The sequence below is a fragment of the Rhinopithecus bieti genome, unplaced genomic scaffold (assembly GCF_001698545.2).
Source record: "Rhinopithecus bieti isolate Rb0 unplaced genomic scaffold, ASM169854v2 scaffold_2524, whole genome shotgun sequence".
Classification (NCBI taxonomy): Eukaryota; Metazoa; Chordata; class Mammalia; order Primates; family Cercopithecidae; genus Rhinopithecus; species Rhinopithecus bieti.
Window position 1 is genome coordinate 1,066,662 of NW_016803991.1, and position 19,405 is coordinate 1,086,066.

Sequence of the window (19,405 nt, forward strand, 5' to 3'; positions counted from 1 at the left end):
TATTATTTTACTTTAAGTTCCAGGATACATGTGCAGAATGTGCAGGTTTGTTACATAGGTATACATGTGCCGTGGTGGTTTGCTGCACCTATCAACCCGTATTCTAGGTTTTAAGCCCCACATGCATTAGGTATTTGTCCTAATGCTCTCCCTCCCCTTGCTCCCCACCTCTGACAGGCCCCAGTGTGTGATGTTCCCCTCCCTGTGTCCATGTGTTCTCATTGTCCAACTCCCACTTATGAGTGAGAACATGCAGTGTTTGGTTTTCTGTTCTTGTGTTAGTTTGCTGAGACTGATGGCTTCCAGCTTCATCCATGTCCCTGCAAAGGATGTGAACCCATTCTTTTTATGACTGTGTAACATTCCATAGTGTGTAAGTGCCACATATTCTTTACCCAGTCTATTACTGATGGATATTTCGGTTCCAAGTCTTTGCAATTGTAAATAATGCTGCAGTAAACATATGTGTGCATGTGTCTTTATAGCAGAATGATTTACAATTTTGGGGGTATAATCCTTTGGGTATATTTATGGTTTCCTTGGAAATAAATGGTTATGGTGGAGTAAGCAGGTTTGGGATTGGTTAGCTTGATAATTGTAGTGAGCTCTAGGGCATATGGCTGTCCCTTGTTTTCTGACACATGGCTCTTGGGTAATTAGGGAAGGGAAGTAATGGCCCTGAGTGTAAGAGCCTGGTAGAGGAGATAGTTGAAGGTATGGAATTTGGATTTGTTGGTTTTCATATGAAAGGCAGGTGAGTCATTTACCATCTGTAGGAAGTGGCTGACTCTGGGAAAGGCAGTCTCTCTAGGGCCAGGAACATTCCAGAGTCAAAGCATCAGAATGAAAAGACATGCTTCATACATAACCCATTCAACTCAACCACAGATTCCCTTAGCAGGTTTCCAGTAGTCATCAGAGAGAAAGAAAGATAAAGGAAATTAGCAGAATGAGGTATGATGGGCTAGAAGATAAGCTAAACATCCCTTCTAAACAAGTTTTAAGAGTTTCTATCTTGAAAAAAGTGTTAGGAAAACAGGTCCATGTGGGGAAAAGCTGAGTGGATATGTTTTCAAGAAACAGCAGCGACACCCCCACCCTGTTAACCAAGCTGATCCTGTGTAAGTGAAGGTGTTTTTCCTGAGTGATCTCATACAATTTTACTAGCAAATTACTGTTATAATATCTTGCAGCTTTTGCTTCCTCTGAACATGAAGCTTAGAAACCCTTGGAGTCTGGGTGCGGAGGGGGTGTTTGGTTGTTGCTGTTGTTTATTTGTTCTTAATTTTAAATGGGAACACCAAAAGTGAATATTCTGGTAGGAGTTCAGGCCAATAATAAATGAGTAGATAAAGGCTACCGTGGGCCGCCACTTGGCTGGACCAGTGTAATATTCACATCTTTATTCCATGTCATCCTTTCTGGGCACATTTCTTTCTCTGCTGTATATCCCTCTGGCAACCTGTGAAGCAGCAACTTATCTGATTTTTTCTGCACACTCGTTGCTGCCAAGAAAATACATTGCGCACCCTGCGTTGCATGTGTTGCCTTGAATTATCTTTCCGTTTTACCACTTGCTGGAAAAACTGCATCTCAGCAGTGCCCCAACTCCCCAGGGAAACACATCCATCAACACAGACCTGTTTTTTCCCTTAGGTGTCTGTCCATTTTGGTGCCTCTTATTAAGCCTCATAGGTTCCTATTCATCAAAATCTTGCCAAGGAAGCCTTGAATTCTTTCTGAGGTACATATTCAGCAGAATGCCAAGGAAGAGTGGAGATAGCAGAGGGAAACCATTGAAAGAATGTGCAAATTAGGCTTCCTATTTTTATTCAGCAGACCCCAAAATGCAAAGGCATGGATTGGAGCTTTAAATGAAACCCATTTCTGATTTATTAGAGGCTCCATGCCTACACTCCTCTGTTATTAACCATTCAAGGAAGCAGAGAGGTTAGTGGTCAAAACATAGGTTAAGAATATTTATCCTAAGGGTAGTCATTCAGCAGGGAAGGAAGCACAGGCTTTTGTTTATGTGCTTATCTATTTCCATAGCATTGCTAAGATATCTGAAATACATATGAATGAAAAATGTCACTTGTCATGTTGAAGAATATTAGATGAAAAGAATGCTGAGATGGGAACTGTGACAGGAATCTACCTTCGAAATCATGTTGAATTTGAGTGTATGTCCAGTGTAATAGATTACCTAGGAATTGAACTGTAATTAGATTGGAAAGATGTTAATGATTATACTATTTTTAGATAAATAATTAACTGGTGTGGAGGACATGTAACTGCAATCCCATAGTGGCTGGTGGAAGCTGTGGTGGTCAATGATGGGAAGCCAGAAGACAGAATGCCTTTCCTGAGGGGAAAGGTAATAAATAGATTTCATCTGTTAAAGATGAAGGGTGCAGAGTCCCCTTCTAGGAGCTGTACATGTGCATGTGTGTGTCTAATCTCTTTGCAGAATGGCTATCCTTGATTGGAAGCTCAAGCAAGGGAGAGAAAAATACCTGCGTCCAGGACAGGTAAGCCTAATTCAGATGGTCATGATGTGCAAAGTTCAAAAGTCACTGGGCTTAGTGCCTGGCAGAAAGCATGTCTTTTGCATAAAGAGGAAGAGTAGCATCAGACCACAGGCTAGAACCAGATTGAAGGAGAGAGTGAGAGTTTCCAGTGGAAAGAGAGGTGCGCATTATCTTGGTTCTCTTTAGGGGCAAAGTTGGAAGATTGCTTTCTATACTGAATAACCTCTTTGCCCGTAGCATGTACCTCAATAAGTGAAGTGACAAGCCCTGGCAGTGGTGCCTAGGCTTCCCTTTGAATGACAAGGTGAGAGAAGCATAGAGAATATACCTGGAGTCCATGCTGCTGGCCAGTGGTTTCCCAGGGAAATTAACCAGCATGAAAGAGAAGCAAATCTGTCAGGGTGTTTGTTGTTGTTTGCTGTTGTTGTTGTTGTTGTTGTTGTTGTTTTCTCATCTCGTTGCAGCCTGGTTTTCTGGAATTTGGTTTCTGGGTGTGTGGGTTTGAGATTATCCTCTCTCCATTATGTTCTTTTAAATAGCATTGGATACTGGCACATGAAACTAGTTTCAGCCCCCAGAGAATCACTGAAGATAGCCTCTCCCTGCATCCACCTGATTTTCCTCAGTTCAGCCACAGTCTATGCTTTCTGGGAATATATGTGCTGTAATTATTTAGGTTACTCAGAAGTGAACATAGTATTTGCAAATAAAGGATTATGAGATAAAAATTGAGATTCTAAAGTGGAGTCAAATGGGAAAGAATTGAAAGAGAGTGTTTTGTTGATTACATTCACATGGGTTTAAAAGATTAATGTTAAAATGTGCACCTGCATCCTCCCTACCCAGGACATAGTCTGTGTTCCAAGATTATTTTGCTCAGTTGTAAAGATATTTGTGCATTCAAATTCCCAAATCTACGTTATATTGCATTAGATAAGATGAGTGAGAGAAAAAGGTGAAACTATTGACAGAAATGACTTAAAAGCTAGAGAAATGCTCTCTGGGGATAAGCCTCCTCATTTCTTCAGTGTATGCTCGTGGAAACTTACCTAAAAAAAGTACAGAGCCCACCTGAAGAGGTTCTTGGACAGAAGGGTGTTAGGGGATCCCTGATTCAACTCATATGTTCATTTAAATTTCCCCCTCATCTTTCTCCTCTCTAACATCATGGAATACTCAATAAATATGTTGCAATTAGTATTTTTCAAAATAATGCATATATGAGCATAATCTTGGATTGGGCAAAGTTGGCAGATTGCTTTCTATACCTAATGCCCTCTTCGCTTATAGAATTTTACCTTGATACAGAAGTCAATATTCTATACTCCAAGTAGAAACAAAGTTTGCTGTCTGAAAACAGGAGGTCATTTTACTTTCTGGCATTGTCTCCCACTTTCAATAAATGGCCTCTGGTTCTGAACAGTTTGTTCCAGGATCAGCTGTGTGAGGGGACTAGTAGGCTACCTCTACAATGTTACTAACTGCCTGTGGGAACCTGCCTTCGTAAGCCTCCACCATCTCTTCAATATGATCCTCTGGGTTTTTAATTATCCCAAAGCTTTCTACAAACTTTAAAATCATAAACCCATGTTTCTGTGATTCTAATTGTAGAGTTCCATGTTAGATGTTTTCTCAGAGAATGTCTCTGAGTGCCAGAAATTAAAGAGTAGTAATAGGACACATTTTTCAGATAGAGTCACTTTCATGAGAGAGATCATAATTGAGATTTGCACTCTAGTCCACAGACTTTCATAAGAGGAGTTGAGAAAGGATCTCACTTCCAGTGTTTTTAATTATGTCTTTTTGAAGGGAAGCAAGGTCTTCTGCAAGAAAATGGTCATACCACCTAACAGTGTGCAAATAACATCCATAGAACCCTATTATAAGTCAATTTTTGAGGTTGTGGCTTACTGAAAGAAGACATGAGAGTTTTTTTAATTCTCTGAATTTGTTGTTCTGGGGGTGTGTTGTGTGTGTGCATGTTCATATGTGCATTCAGTCCATTTGTGGATGGACTTATTTAAAATATAGCTTATCTGAGTGATCATCTTTCTTTTCAGGTAGCTGTTTTCTAAAAGGGTTGATACAGGCACAGACACACAAAGGTTTGATGCAAACCCTGTCAGTTGCCTTCAAGTAAGCTCACACACACATCCACACACATGCAGGCTCTGGAGGGCACCCTCCTCCCAATAGTTAGAATTAATTTCAGGAATACTGATTTTTAATTTGGCGCTCAGTATGCAACCCAGCTATGGAGTGAATATCTGGTCAGGAAAGATGCATCACCTTGCTGGTCACTGCTGGTTAACAACACTGGAAGCAAAAAGAAAAATACATCCAAAAGAAAGATGGGAGCAGCAGGTGTCTGGATTTCCATATCCGCTCAGGTTCCAAGATCCCTTGTTTTGTTAAGGAGTCTCCGGAGACTAATAGATGCTGCATTTTCAGTCTGAATTGTGAATTTTTCCATTTGTTTGCTTTTGCTTTTGTTTGGGGTTGTGGTTTTCATTATACACATGTTTTCTCTCATCTGAGATAATTAAGGTGGAAAACTTTTAGGAGCTTAACATTAAGACTTGAGATCGAGTGAAAGGGCAGAAATTTAGCAGAAAAGTCACAGGTTTGAAAATGTAGTTTTGACTTAGAAAAATACAAAGTAGGGAAACACTTTGGAAGAGAAAATATTTTGTCTATTTTCTTCTTAACTACCTCATATCACCTTCCAAATGCTGATCCTTGCCTTTGAACATGGATTTTTATTTAAATCAGTTCTTCCTCATATCAAAATTATACATGCGTGTCGTTCAAAAATTGATGTAGTTCTTTCTATGAAGCTTGTTACAACAAACAACATTCTGGGCTGGGCACGGTGGCCCATGACTGTAATCCCAGCACTTTGGGAGGCTGAGGTGGGTGAATCACAAGGTCAGGAGTTCAAGATCAGACGGGTCAAGATGGTGAAACCTCATCTCTCTAAAAATACAAAAATTGGTTGGGCGCGGTGGCAGGCACCTGTAATCCCAGCTACTCAGGAGGCTGAGGCAGGAGAATAGCTTGAACCTGGGAGGTGGAGGTTGAAATGAGCTGAGATCATGCCACTGCACTCTAGCCTGGGTGACAGAGCAAGACTCCATCTAAAAAAAGGGGGGGTGGGGGATTCTGGTGATTCTGGTGTTCTCTTTTCTCATTCCCAAAGGCAGCAAATTTCAATGCTTGTAGCTGATGTTCTTTTGAGGTAGGGTAGTCACAGCCTTCCTGAAAGGAGAACAAACTTGCTAAATAGATGGGGAGAACAAACCCCCTGACAGTGCACCAATCATATCCTGGGCTGGTGCTTAGAACATCCTCCAGCAAAGAGGCAGAAGAGCAAAAGGGAAAATACCCAAATGTGTGCAATCACAGAAACCCATGATTCGTGTTCTTGGCCTGACTTATGCTTATTATAATAGTAAAAAGCACACCCCTGGGTGGAGATTTAAGATGCTAATGAGACATACATCTTAAATGTACTAGCGTGTACAGCTACAGCACATGTATGTGTACTAGCGGCTACAACCACAGCGCATGCATGCCAGGAAACCACCTATAACATGCTTAATGGCAGCATTCCTTCCAACCTCTTTATGAATAATCATACAAGACTCCCATAAAGGGAGTTTCCCCATGTCAGTCTGTGCTGTTTCACCTTTGAGCAGCCAGTTCTTATCAGCTGTCAGAGTGTACTTTCGCTTTACAATAAATTATCTTACCTGCATAGTATCAGAGGGTGCAAGGTGGGAGGAGGGTGAGGATTGGGAAAAATAACTAATGGGTACTAGGTTTAATACCTGGGTGATGAGATTATCTGTACAACAAGTTTACCTATGTAACAAGCCTGTACATATACCCCTGAACCTACAATAAAAGTTAAACACACACACACACACACACACATTCTCTTGCCTATTTTTACCATGTACTCACTCTCAAATTCGTTCATTCAGCAAAATCAAGAATCTGAACTGGTCTACCAGCTATACTTTGAATTTGCCTACATTATCTGTAAAGAACATGCATATACTTCTACTGCTTGATTTTTCAGTTTTAGGTATTATCAATTAACTCGTTATATGAAAGATTAGCTCTTTTTTTACTACCTCTTCACCCCTACTGCCTACACATGCTATAAGCTTCCTTATCACACATTCTTTCAATACACTTGTGTTATAATTTTGGTTAGGTCAGTATTTAGTGTTTACATTATGACTGGGTAAAAATGCTTTACAGTTCAACCACAGTTAACTTTATTTACCTCCACAACGTGGTTTCATTTCTTGGAATTAGTAGTTGTTTTGCTTCTTTTCTTTTCTTTCATTTAGTTTTCTAGATTTTTAAAATATTAATAATTGAACTTGAGCTTCTCATCCAGTGGTAAAAATTTCTACACAAAATCATGTTCAACACGGTAAGTAATCTGTCAATTTCATGTTAGTAAAGCCTTACTTGCTCTTCTGTGATTGTACACAGCTGTCATTTTGATGTCTCTCTTCATCATCATCCTGGTAATTTCCTTTGCTTCTCTTAGGATTAGATTTCCTATTTTCCTGGATCGCATTTGTTTTTCCATTTTGGCTTCTTTGGTTAATTTGTTGGAATATATTTTCCAGTAGCTTCTTAAGAAAGAGTGCATTGGAAGAAAACCCTGGGCGGCAATGCGTGCCTAAAAATGGTTTTATTCTACCCTCAGCTTTAGTTTCTAGCTTGGCTGAGTATAGCATTTTAGGTTGAGAATCATTTGATGGTGTGAAAATTAAGGAAGAAAGCAGAGCAATATCCAGATGTAACAGCCTGTGATAAGCTGTGCTACAGCAACAACCCACAAATTTGCAGTCGCATACAGTCGTGATAGCTTTTTTCTCAGTTACTTTGCATGTGGTCAACTGTGAGTCAGCTATAATTAAACTCCATCTGCCTTCTCACTTCAATATCTAGGATGAAGTAGCAGACGCTGTCTGAGCCTTGCCATTCTTATAGCAAGGAAAAGAGTATTAGGGCCATGACCCTTAATGCTTCTGCTCAAATGTCCTTGGCCAAAGAATGTCTGTGGCCAAGCCTGACCATACAGCAGGGAATTAAATTACTAATGCAGGAAGATACTACAAGATATACGACAACAGAAGGAGATTTATTATCCTCTTATAGGAAAGGGAGTAAATAATTGGAAAAAAATATTACAACCAAACAAAGTTAATATTAGGGTTTCATTTATATTTGTCTTCAGCTCATTTTCTTTTCTTGTCTCTTGTAGCTTGTTTTCTAAAAGATTTTAAAGCATATTAAAATGGGTGAGAAGTACCTTATATTAGATATTCTCCATTTGTTCACTCGTATTTTATTTTTTTGCTGTTGTGAGTACTTTGATTAGAGGAAAGTGTTGATATTTGCTAACATTCAGTCATAGAAATACCTTTTCAAAGTTAGAATGAACTGTAGGGATCACTTAATATAAAACATTTATTAGACACGAATTACTAGATTGTGAATCCTGGCTCTGTCACTTAAAATCCCGAAATCACATGTTGGAGTTTAGATTACTCTGTAATTAATTGTGTTAATCATCTTGAAGGAGCAAGATTATATAAAATAATTTTTTTTAAAGCGTACCCACCTCTAAACCAGGGCTACTGATAGCTGATCCATTAGGCTGTCTTGACAATTAAATACCATAATATATTCAAAGAAACATAGCCAAGTGTCCAACTTATAGTAGGTACTATCTTCAAATTGAGTTAAATCTCAATTTTTCCAGATTGTGAATCAATAGAAATTCAACATTATAGACAGAGTAAGAACTAAGTATACATTAGTCCCATACCTTACTTATTAGAGATAATATTTATTATACTCAGTAGGCTATGAGAATGCATTTTTACTTATAACCGGCATGCTTATTGTTAACCCAAGAATTACAGGTTCCCAGAAAAACTGAATAAATGGTTGCCTTAAAAGAAAGCCCAGGAATGCTGCATTGCTTTCAATCTGCTTTTGATTTTTAACTAGGAACATGGTTTCACAACAATTGCTTATAAACATTTGGCACATGAGCCAGTGCATATGTTTATGGCTGTCTTATTATTGACAGTGGATCATGAAAATTCCCACTATATTGTAACACAGCCCATTCTGGCTTCCAGCCTCCTGTCCTGGTGGACAGCTTGAGGAAGCTACCTTGGGACAGAGGAATAGTTTACATACATCAATCTGAGATGCCGGATGGTGATGTGATTTTCAAGCTGGCACCATTGCAGGATGCAGTTAGGTTTAAACCTTGAAATCTGTAGAAGTCGGAAGGACTTTACACTTTTATGGAAATTTTTCCTCCTGCAACTTTGATTTTAGAAAACTCAAGTTTTGACCTCTGATCGTACTTTTGGAAAGGAAACCCCTGGCTTAGTGCATATTGCCATATTGTTAATACCCAAGCTAAATCATGTCTGATGGCACACTAATGGCTATCACTGCCCCTCAGTACTTTTCCCAAGAGAATTGTATTTCCTGGATGGGAATGATGAAGCTGTTATTTACAGTTCATAATCTCCGTAAGGTGCCTTCAATCGATCTAAACTCCATTTCTTGATACATGGGTACCTCTCTCTTTCTATCCTTCTCAGTCACTTTATTTTCCTTAAGGATTTCATACTGGTCTCTCTCTTCTGACATATTTTTCTCCATGTTTGAAATGACTGTAAATAATACAGAATTTAACAGATGCATAAACACCACGTTTAAGTCAAGACCCAAAATCCCTTACCCTCGACACATTTTTCTTTCTAATAGAAATCTATGCTTACGTTTCTTGGGGAAGAATTATGTTGTTGAAACCTAAAATATATTAGCTTTTGATATATGATTCTCCAAAGCCTAGGACATTTATTATTACTTAATCTAAAATGCTGAAGAAAAATATTTGTTCCTTGGGGTGTGAGTGAAAGGGCACTAAAGAGGTCCTTAAGGCTTGTGGGATTTTCATTCTTGTTTTATTTACTTATTTATTTATTTGAGATGGGGTCTCACTCTGTCATTCAGGCTGAAGTGCAGTGGCACAGTCACAGCTCACTGCAGCCTCAACCTTCTGGGCTCAAGTGATCCTCCCACCTCAGTCTCCTGAGTAGCTGGGACTACAGGGGTGTGCCACCACACCTGGCTTAGTTCTTGTTTTAGTTTCCGAGGACTACCATAACAAATGGTCACAAACTGGGTGGATTAAAACAGCAGAAATTTATTCTCTCATAGTCCTGGATGGCAGAAGTATGAAATCAAGGTGTCGGCAAGGCTGTACTTTCTGCAAAGGCTCCAGGGGGGATTCCTTCCTTGCCCCTTCCAGTTTCTGGTAGCTCGTTAGCATTCCTTGGCTTGTGGCCACATCTTCTTCTCTGCTGTCTTCACATTGCCTTCTCCTCTGTCTCTCTCAAAACTCCTTCTACCTCACTCTTGTAAGGACACAGATGATTGCATTTAGGGTTCACCTGCTTAATCCAGGATAGCTTCTCCTCTCAATATCTGTAACTTTGTCACATCTTTTGTCATATAAGGTAGCATTTACAAGTTTCAGGGGTTTGACCTGGATATCTTTTGAAGGACCATTGTTCAGTTCACCACAGTTCCCATTCTAACTGTTCATGGCTATAAAATCAAGTGGGATTTTCTTTTCGAGGCAGGGGGTACTGCCTGAACCTCTGGATGAACACCCCCAACAGGCGTATGATGCTCTCTGTTAGGAGGTTCCCTTTGTTCAAGCTGAGTCTGAGATCACTGTTTTTCACTCTCCCCAGGTTCCTTCTCATCTGTTCTCTAAAGTGAGCATGCAGGGGTTTTCTTGACTCCACTGTCTCCTTTTGAACATTCAACAATTTGTCAGTATACCAGCAGCCTTTATTCAGAATATGAGCAGAGAGGATTCTTTGATGCTGTTGGAAGTCACAACACAATAACCTAAAATGAAGGTCTCAGAAGTAAAAGTTCTTCTCTGATCTCCTCCCTCCTTCCTGTCTCTCAGTCCCATTCTCCCCTGAGGTCAGCCAGAGAAACTGGAATCCCTCTTCTTCAAGATGGGTCATAGAAAACAGAAACCCTTTTTCGCCGAAGCCGGCCATAACACCTAGAACTATTGCTCTAATTTTCCTTCTGCCTTTCTGTGTAAAAACTGGCCACAAAAAAAATTCTCTCACCTACTTTGTTGGACTGTAGGTCATGAGACACCCTGTCCAGAGAGAGTCCTGTCTCACACATAGAAGGAAGGAATACGTTCTCAGAGTGGCCAAGAAGACTCTAGACAGACAGGCCTTGCTGGGTGTCCTCACTCAGTCCATCAGCATTGGATCATTCCCTTTTTGCCCAATCATATTTCTACACAGCTGTGCATACTTCGTTAAACCTAGACATAAAAATGGACAATTTCCCCTGCATCTTTAGGTCTTTGTTCTGAAGACTCCTGTGTACACTTGTTAAATAAATTTATATCCCTTTTCTCTAATTAATCTGCCTTTTGAGAGTTGATTTTTTCAGCGAAGCTATAGAGGGTGAAGGGGAAGTTTTCCCTTGACTCCCACAACGCCAGCCCATATTTAAGAATGGAGGTAGCGGCCAGACACAGTGGCCCATGCCTATAATCCCAGCACTTTGGGAGGCCAAGATGGGCAGATCACCTAAGCACAGAAGTTTGAGAACAGCCTGGACAACATGGTGAAATCTCTTGTCTACTAAATATACAAAAATTAGCCAGTTGTGGTGGCAGGCGACTGTAATCCCAGCTACTCGGGAGGCTGAGGCAGGAGAATCTCTTCAACCTGGGGGGCAGAGGTTGCAGTGAGCCGAGATCATGCTACTACACTCCAGCCTAGGCAACAGAGAGAGACTCTGTCTCAAAAAAAAAAAAAGAATGGAGGTAGCATACAATTTGATGTGTAATGATGGATTACTTTCCCTCTTGGTGATCTCCCAGGGATAATTCCCTTCTGTACTTGGCTGTTGAGGGCTTCTCTGACTCTTTTTGGGGCATAGAGGCTTTTGTAGTCAGGTAAACTCTCTGGAATCTGATTCCAACTTTCACCTTCAGGTCTCCATTCCTTAGGGGCAAGCAAGGGAAGGGAATGACTGCTAGTAGGTCTAAAAAGAACAGGGAAGGGCAATACTTGCACCTCTTTTCCATTATGAAGGCTGGAACAAACTATCAGAACAATGAGCTGTGTGTTTACATGCTCTAATAATCTCAGCATCTACTGTAACCATACCTGGACATCAAGTCCAGAACTAGCTAAGTCTGCTGAGTTCCTTTTGACATTGGACTTGGTTTGAGGCTGTGAGTCCTTTACCGCAGGGGTAACGACATAGCTTTATCATTTAATTCATAATAGCTTCCTATTCGCACTGTGGAACCCTTGCTTTTTCTCCAAACCACAGAATGAATTATTAGTGCCCTGATATATTTCTGGGAATACACCTGACAAGGATTTGGAATGGAATGACTGAAACGAGTATGAGCTAAGGTTGGTTTTCTCTGAAATGGAAAAGAGTGAAAATAAAGTGCAGAGTGGGGTAGCTATATATACACCAACTTTCATGCCCACCTTCTATTTCTTCTATTTCTCATGCCTTAATCACACAAGAACTTGTAGGGTGTGTGTGGATGGATTATCATGTATACTGGAAAGATAACTCAAGCATCATCCAATACACATAGCCAGTCACCAGCATCGTTTGCCAACAGCAAGCCTCCCCCTCTATATCACAAGGCAAAGAAAACATTGGGTTGCTGGGAGCAATACATTCAAAGCCCACCTATGAATGCTTATTGCAAGAAAACCCACCAAAAAATTGGAAGAAAGTCAAAGTACCCCAAATGAGCACACTCGTTTTCTAGGGCTGCCATAACAAATTACCACAAACTGAGTAGCTTTAAAATAACGAAAATTTCTCCTCTCATATTTTTGGAGGACAAGAGTCTAAATTCAAGGTGTTAGTGGGGCTGTACTCCCTCTGGAGCCTGTAGGAATGCATCCTTTCTTGCCTCCTCCAACTATGGGCAGCTGCAGGTTGTCCTTGGCTTGTAGCAGACTAACTCCACTCTCTGTCTCCATCCTCATAGGGCTTTTTTCTCAGTGTTTGTGTCTTCTTCCTCTTCTAACGACCCCAGCCATTACATTTAGGGGCTACTTTAATCCAAGTGATATGGTTTGGCCATGTCCCCACCCAAATCTCATCTTGAATTGTGGCTTCCATAATTCCCACATGTTGTGGGAAGGACCTGGTGAGAGAAAATTGAACCATGGGGGTGGTTTCTCCCATACTGTTCTTGTAACAGTTAATAAGTCTCGCAAGATCTGATGGTTTTTTAAGCCGCTTTCGCTGGGCTCTTATTTCTCTCCTGCCTGCTACCATGTAACATGTGCCTTTTGCCTTCCACCATGATTGTGAGGCCTCCCCAGCCATGTGGAACTCTGAGTCCATTAAACTTCTTTTTCATTAAAAATTACCCAATCTTGGGTATGTCTTTCTCAGCAGTGTGTAAACTGACTAATACACCAAGATAATGTCATCTTAAGATTCTTAATTACATCTGCAAAGTCCTCTTTTCCAAATAAAGTCATATTCGTAGCTTCCAAATAGACATTTTTTTTTTCTTTTTTTTGGTGGTCGGGGAAGTGGGGGATGGGAAGCATCATTCAACTTACTACAACGAATACATGATAGGCTCCGATTCCTTATGAGCCAAAATTGTTTTTTCCCATGTTCTTACCTCGTGCTATTAAACTTCAGGCACAAAACTATTAAAGGAATAATTTTTTAAAAAGAAAGTACATTTCTGTCTCACAATGTGTTGCTGTGATTTGGATTCAATCATAGTAAATGGCTGTGAAAGAAAATATTAGAACAAATGATAATATGACAACTGCATACCATTTTTTCCTTCTGGATTGTAATGTTGAAGAAGTTTCAGCATTTTCTATTTCTCTAGTCATATAACATATTCCTGTCTGTGTGCATTTTCCTCTGACATTAAAGACAGAGATAATATTTTCTTTTCAAAAATGGTAGTTGTTATTCTGCGGACTTTGATTTTTGTTAATGAAAGCACAGTTTGGAGAGAACAGTACTTCCACAAATAATGCATTACTAAGCTTCTAGATGATGCTTCACTACATCTTATAACCTCCAAAGTGTATGGAAATATTATTTCCGATGCTATAAATAAGTCTTTTGGCTAGTTTGCATTTAAGAGAATATTTAAATTCTCTTGATTGCCTGCTAGCCAACTGATTACATGACCACCATTTTACTTTGCAAGATCTGTTTTTACACTTTGCTCCTTCAAAAAAAAAAAAAAAATCACACTTTGGTACAATCTCTGTGAATGAGTGAAGGTGTTGAATCCATAATCTTCTTGGTTGTGTAAATAAATTCCCTTTTGGGGAAATACTGGCTTCTTCTCTAAGAAATGGATAACTTTATTTGAGCATCAATTTTAATATTATTTTTAAAATATGACAGCATCTTATTCCAATGACAAAATTATTGTTCCCCCCTTAAACCTTGTTAGGCCAAATGGATCCTTTCCCATCATATATTCCAGAGGTTCAGCTTGTCTTCACATAGGACATTTGAAAAGTGCTTTTCAAATTTTAGTGTGCATACAAATCAGCGGAGATCTTGTTAAAATGCAGATTCTGATTAAGCAGATCTGACCCGAGATCTGAGGTTTTGCATTGCTGACAAGCTCCCAGGTAATGCTTATGCTGCTGGTCCGTGGACCACACTTTGATAAGATTGTAGGCTACAATGTAAAATAAAAGCAATAGAAAAGATGGTGTTTACAAATAAAAATGTTTCCCTTGGGAATAAATGATTAACTTTAGCTGGAATCTGATATTAGCTCATCCTAGAAACTGAGCCTGTAGCTCATGGTTTGCTTGTAGAACCTGTGCCCCATCATTATGTAGATTGTTTTTATGATGTAATCTCTGACTTTCAACTGCTCTGAATTTACATTTCTTCAAGAAACTTCTCCTCTATGTCATGCATTCCTAGAGTGAATGACAGTTATGAGGTTGGCCTCCCTGCCCCAACCGAATCCCCATCACCACCGTGTCCTACTTTGGGAAGACTGCATGTCCCAGGGATGAATATGCACATCTCTCTGGATAAATATATATCACTTTGCAAGAGAAAAATTTCTTTTCTAATGGGAATAGTAAACTGGAGGGAGGTGATTCTGGACCTATTTGTAAAAACAAACTGACAGATAAGAATAAAGAGAATCTACAATATTTGTATACCTGAAGCAGCCATGCTAAAGTCAGCCCTTCTTATTGCATAAGTTTATAAATGTCCTAAGATATTTTCAGTTGGGCAATTTTTTTCCACTTGTAACGGAGAGCATTTTGATTAAGACATTCACTGAGATTTAGGTCAATTGGCTCACTGAAAAGCTGTGTTTTACTTGGGTTCCCCAGAAAGCAAAGCCAGAGGCAAATGCTTATGTGCTACTACTTTATTAGGAAGCAAAATCTGAGGCAGGAGGAATGAGAAAAAAGGAAAGGGAGGTAGGGAAAGAGAATCAGTAATATTAAGGTGTGTTACGTAACTGACCATGGCTTGGTGTCAAGCTCAATTGATTGCTTGCAAAAGCTTGTAGGATCTTCAGCTGAGAGGTGATGTGAACTCATGTGTCTTAGGAATCTGCTTTGTGGGAGGATGTCAGAAGCATTTATCTGTTTTCATTCATCCTGTGAAATAAAGGTTTGCTGTATGCTGTTGTAGGGACTAAGGCCCTTGGAACCTTAAATGTTCCCTGAAAACCACTGACATAAGGCAGATTGATTAATAGGATAAAAGGCATCCAAACCCATTTAACACATTCGCAGGAGTCTTCAGAATGAAGACCCAAAGATATAGGGGAAATTGTCCATTTTTACGCTTATAGACATAAAAGTATGGACAGCTGTGTAGAAATATGATTTGACAAAAGAGGAATGACTTAATACTAATAGACTGAGTGGGGAAACTGAGCAAGCCCTGTCTGTCTAGACTCTTTTTGGCGTCTCTGAGCAGCACTCCTTCCTTCTGAGTATGGACAGGACCCTCGCTGGAAAGTGGGGGGGTCTTATGATCTACAGTCAAACAAGGTCAAACAGATCATTTCTTTATGGCCAGATTTCACACAGAAATGCAGAAGGAAAATTACAGTAATAGTTTTAGATCTCATGACTAGTTTTGGGGGAAGAGGGCTCTGATTTCTGTGACCCACCTTGGAGAAGAGGGATTCCAGTTTCTATAGCTAGCTTTGTGGAGAGAAATGGGACTGAGAGGCAGGAGGGCAGGAGAAGATCAGCGGAAAATGCACTTTCAAGGCTGCTTCTGATGGCGTCATTTTGGAGCATTGTTTTCTGAGTCACAATGGTATATTAATTCACTTGTACTTCCAGGTGGTGTATGTGTAGACACCTAGCCACGTGGCATTTCAAGCCTTAGCAATGATGCAGCCTCAGGACAGAAAGTGTAAAAGGAGCAACAGCATGAGGGGAAGCCCTTTCCAGTTGCCCCTGGCTCTTCCCATATGCAGCTGGCTCTTCCCTGCAGTGGTATCTGGAAGAGGACAAGTGTCAAAGTTCCTGGAGACAGGTGAGGATGAGAAGGTCTAAGCTGGTATTTTCTGATGCTGCCTTCTACATCTATAAGCTCTCCTATGCATCATTGTGATTAACAATCTCTGCCTGTCCCAACAATCCTAGAAAATATTTAGGTTTTCCGCTGAAGTGTGGTTTTCTGCTCAAGACCTGGCACAGGAGAGTCCTCTAGTGATACTGGGTATATTGGTTTGCTAGAGCTACTATAATAAAGTGCCACAAACTGTGTGGCTTAAAATAACAGAAATTTACTCTCTCACAGTTTGGGAGGCTGTGAGTCCAAAATCAAGGCATTGGCAGGGCTGCACAACTTCCAAAATCTTTAGGGAAAAATCTTTGTCTTTCTTCTTTCAGCTTCTGGTTGCTCTTGGCTTTCCTCAGTTTAGGGCCAACATCACTTCAGCCTCTACCTCCGTTGTCATGTAGCCATCTTCTCTCTCTGTTTCTGTGTCCTCTCCTCTTCTTTTAAGGACACCAGTCACTAAATTTAGGATCCACTTTAAATTCATTATGATGTAATTTAAAAATTCTTAACTAATTATATAAGCATGGACCCTACTCCCAAATAAGGTCACATTCCAAGGTTCAAAGTGGACCTGAACTTTGGGTGGACATTGTTCAATGCACTACACCAGGGTAATGTAAGGACAGAGGGCAGCTTGGCTTGCAGCACTCTATGTGACCTCATTGACTCAAGATGCATGCAAGAATGATAGATATGTGCTGTGAGAATACATCTTTGTATAAAGCCCTTCCTCACGATCTTAAATAGCTCCATCCCTCAATTTCATTCCAAACTCATTGCTCACCTATTAAAAAAGCAACCTGGAATAATCACCCTAGAATAAGCAGTCGGGGGGCATTAATTTAGGATGCCAATATGTGTTAATGTATCTTAAGGGTGCTCATTCACTAATGTTATCTTCTTTTTTGGGCACTTGTTCTGCTATGAGGCATAAAGGACAAACCGGTCTATATTTTGAAAATCCCCATTACAATTTTCAAACTCCAGCCTCCACAGAACACAGAAGCTGAAAGTAGCACCAAGAATCTACCTATTTTTGCTAAAGTCTGTGTCATAATTTCACTAAAGATAGGGTAAACATTGAAATTGCATTGATCATATAAAGCAAGTATGGATAACATACAAATTCCAATTCTAAAAATTTCCTAATCATAAGAAGAGAGTGTGTAAAATGGCCTGAAATACAAAAATGCAGACAGGATATTTCTTGGGAAGCAGATCAAACTGATAAGGCAAGGTTTGAGACATTCAGTGTCTCAGAAACAGAACATTTCCCTGGACCAGTCTCTGGTCATATCACCTCAGGCTTGAAATAATACAGCTTGCTCTATGTTTGTCTGAGTATTCAATGTCTAAACTTCTAATGAGTGGATGAATAAATGAATTTGCATCTTGTTCAGGGCCTTTTATTAAGTATTTCAACTCTGTCTATTATGTTTGAAGTTTCCTTAACTGGAATCTTAGCCATTTCTTCTTAATTTAGGGGTTTTGGCTGAAAAATCATAGGGAAGATGGCACAATAGCTTAAATTCACACTAAGAAACAAATGATGTATCAACATCTTTTTGAAACGTATGCATTAATTGTAGGGTGGAATCAAAGCCCATGAGGGACCTTGAGAAAATACAGAAAGCAGAGATTAAAGCCTACATATTGACACTGTAGAATTGCCATCTAAGGCCTAACTCTGAATACCCCCATCCTTCAAGAATAGAATTCTAGCTTAACTTTCCACCACCATATAAGCTTGTTATTAAACAGACCTGAAATAAGTGGAGGAAGTAGAATTCTCAGGACTGACTATGAACCAAAGCTCAGTGATAGCATAAGAAAAACTGTGAGATAATAGCAATCATTTATCTTTCAGTTCCCACAACAAACAAATCACATTACAATAGAGGTTTAAGTATTTTTGAGTAAATTCTGTGCCCCTACTGCTCCCATTCTGTGTTGGTTTGATGGTTTATCCTAAAACAAAATGGCAAGAGGATGACGCATGAATGTAAACTCAGGCCAGGATTGTCTGATGCTGTGTTTCAGCCCATAGAATTTGTTCCAAGAGACTAACTATATTTAAATGTTATCAATCAGAAGATGACCCTTATTGAGATGACAGGAAAGAGGAGCAGGGGCTAGAAATGTCAGAATAAGTGATATGCAACTCATCTGGAAAGATTTTTCCCTTAAAGTCTTCTTTAATTGGTAATATTACTGAATATCATATTTTAATTATAGAGAGTATAACATCTGTGTCAACTGAGCTAGAGAAACCATAAGTTGAGTATATCACTATGGTCCACCTGCCAAATGTCAGACCTCAGTTCTTCCCCTCTCATGGGAGTCTTCAAGAGTTCTCAGTTTCTGTCATTAGTGCACAAAAGCCCAAATACTCCAATGCCCATCCTGCTTCGAACTTCACTAGTGGCTCCACTGACTTACCTTCCCTCACTTGCTTTGGCATTTGTGGTACCCGTTCTCCCAGCTCCAGCTTTGTAGAGTCCTCCAAGATTTTGCCTGCATTCAAATCATCAGGGATTGTCTTCTTGTTGGCAATTTCCTTCTTCTCTCTCTCTTAATCTTCTCTTAGGAAATGACAAATATATTCTAGCATATGTAAACTTTCAGAGCAGAAATTTGGCCACAGACTTTGGTGCATATATGTATCATGAGAAGGCATTGTTTAAGACGTAGAATCCTTAGCCCTGCTCCAAAATATTCTGATCAATTTGGCCTGGGGTCCAGTGCCAGAATTTTCATAGAACATCCTGATATGGAAATGTGCTCTTTTGTCCAATACTTTGAGGTATTAATTTCCCTTTTTCCCCTTGTCCCCTCCCTTTTCTCCATATGCTGTCAATCTACAATCTCTTCTAATTTTTAAGGAGGTATTTAGCAGGGTGGAGCACAGAAAAAAAGTTAATTGTCTCACTGACTTTTGTTTTCAACAGTTTTATTTCTTAGACTCGAGGCCAACCACCAGCTGTCTCTCTATTCCAGTGTCTTGGTACTTCACAAGACCCTTCTGTTATAGCAGAAGAAAACAGACTAAGCCTCACTTTGTAATAAAATGCCATAAACTGGGTGGCTCAAACAACATACTGTTATTTTTCACAATTTTGGATGCTGCGAAGTCCAAAATCAAGGTTCTCCTGATTCAATACCTGGTGAAGTCTCTCTTCCTAGTG

At 39.8% G+C, this 19,405-nt stretch overlaps 1 long non-coding RNA gene across 1 annotated transcript in view; it reads left to right on the forward strand.

Annotated features, from left to right (window-relative positions):
- The first annotated feature begins 2,336 nt into the window (after positions 1-2,336).
- Positions 2,337-19,405, forward strand: part of LOC108522135 (uncharacterized) — an 89,699-nt gene continuing 72,630 nt past the window's right edge. The window contains exon 1 of the long non-coding RNA XR_001883387.1: positions 2,337-2,377. This is a non-coding gene — a long non-coding RNA (uncharacterized LOC108522135). The remainder of the gene's footprint in view (positions 2,378-19,405) is intronic.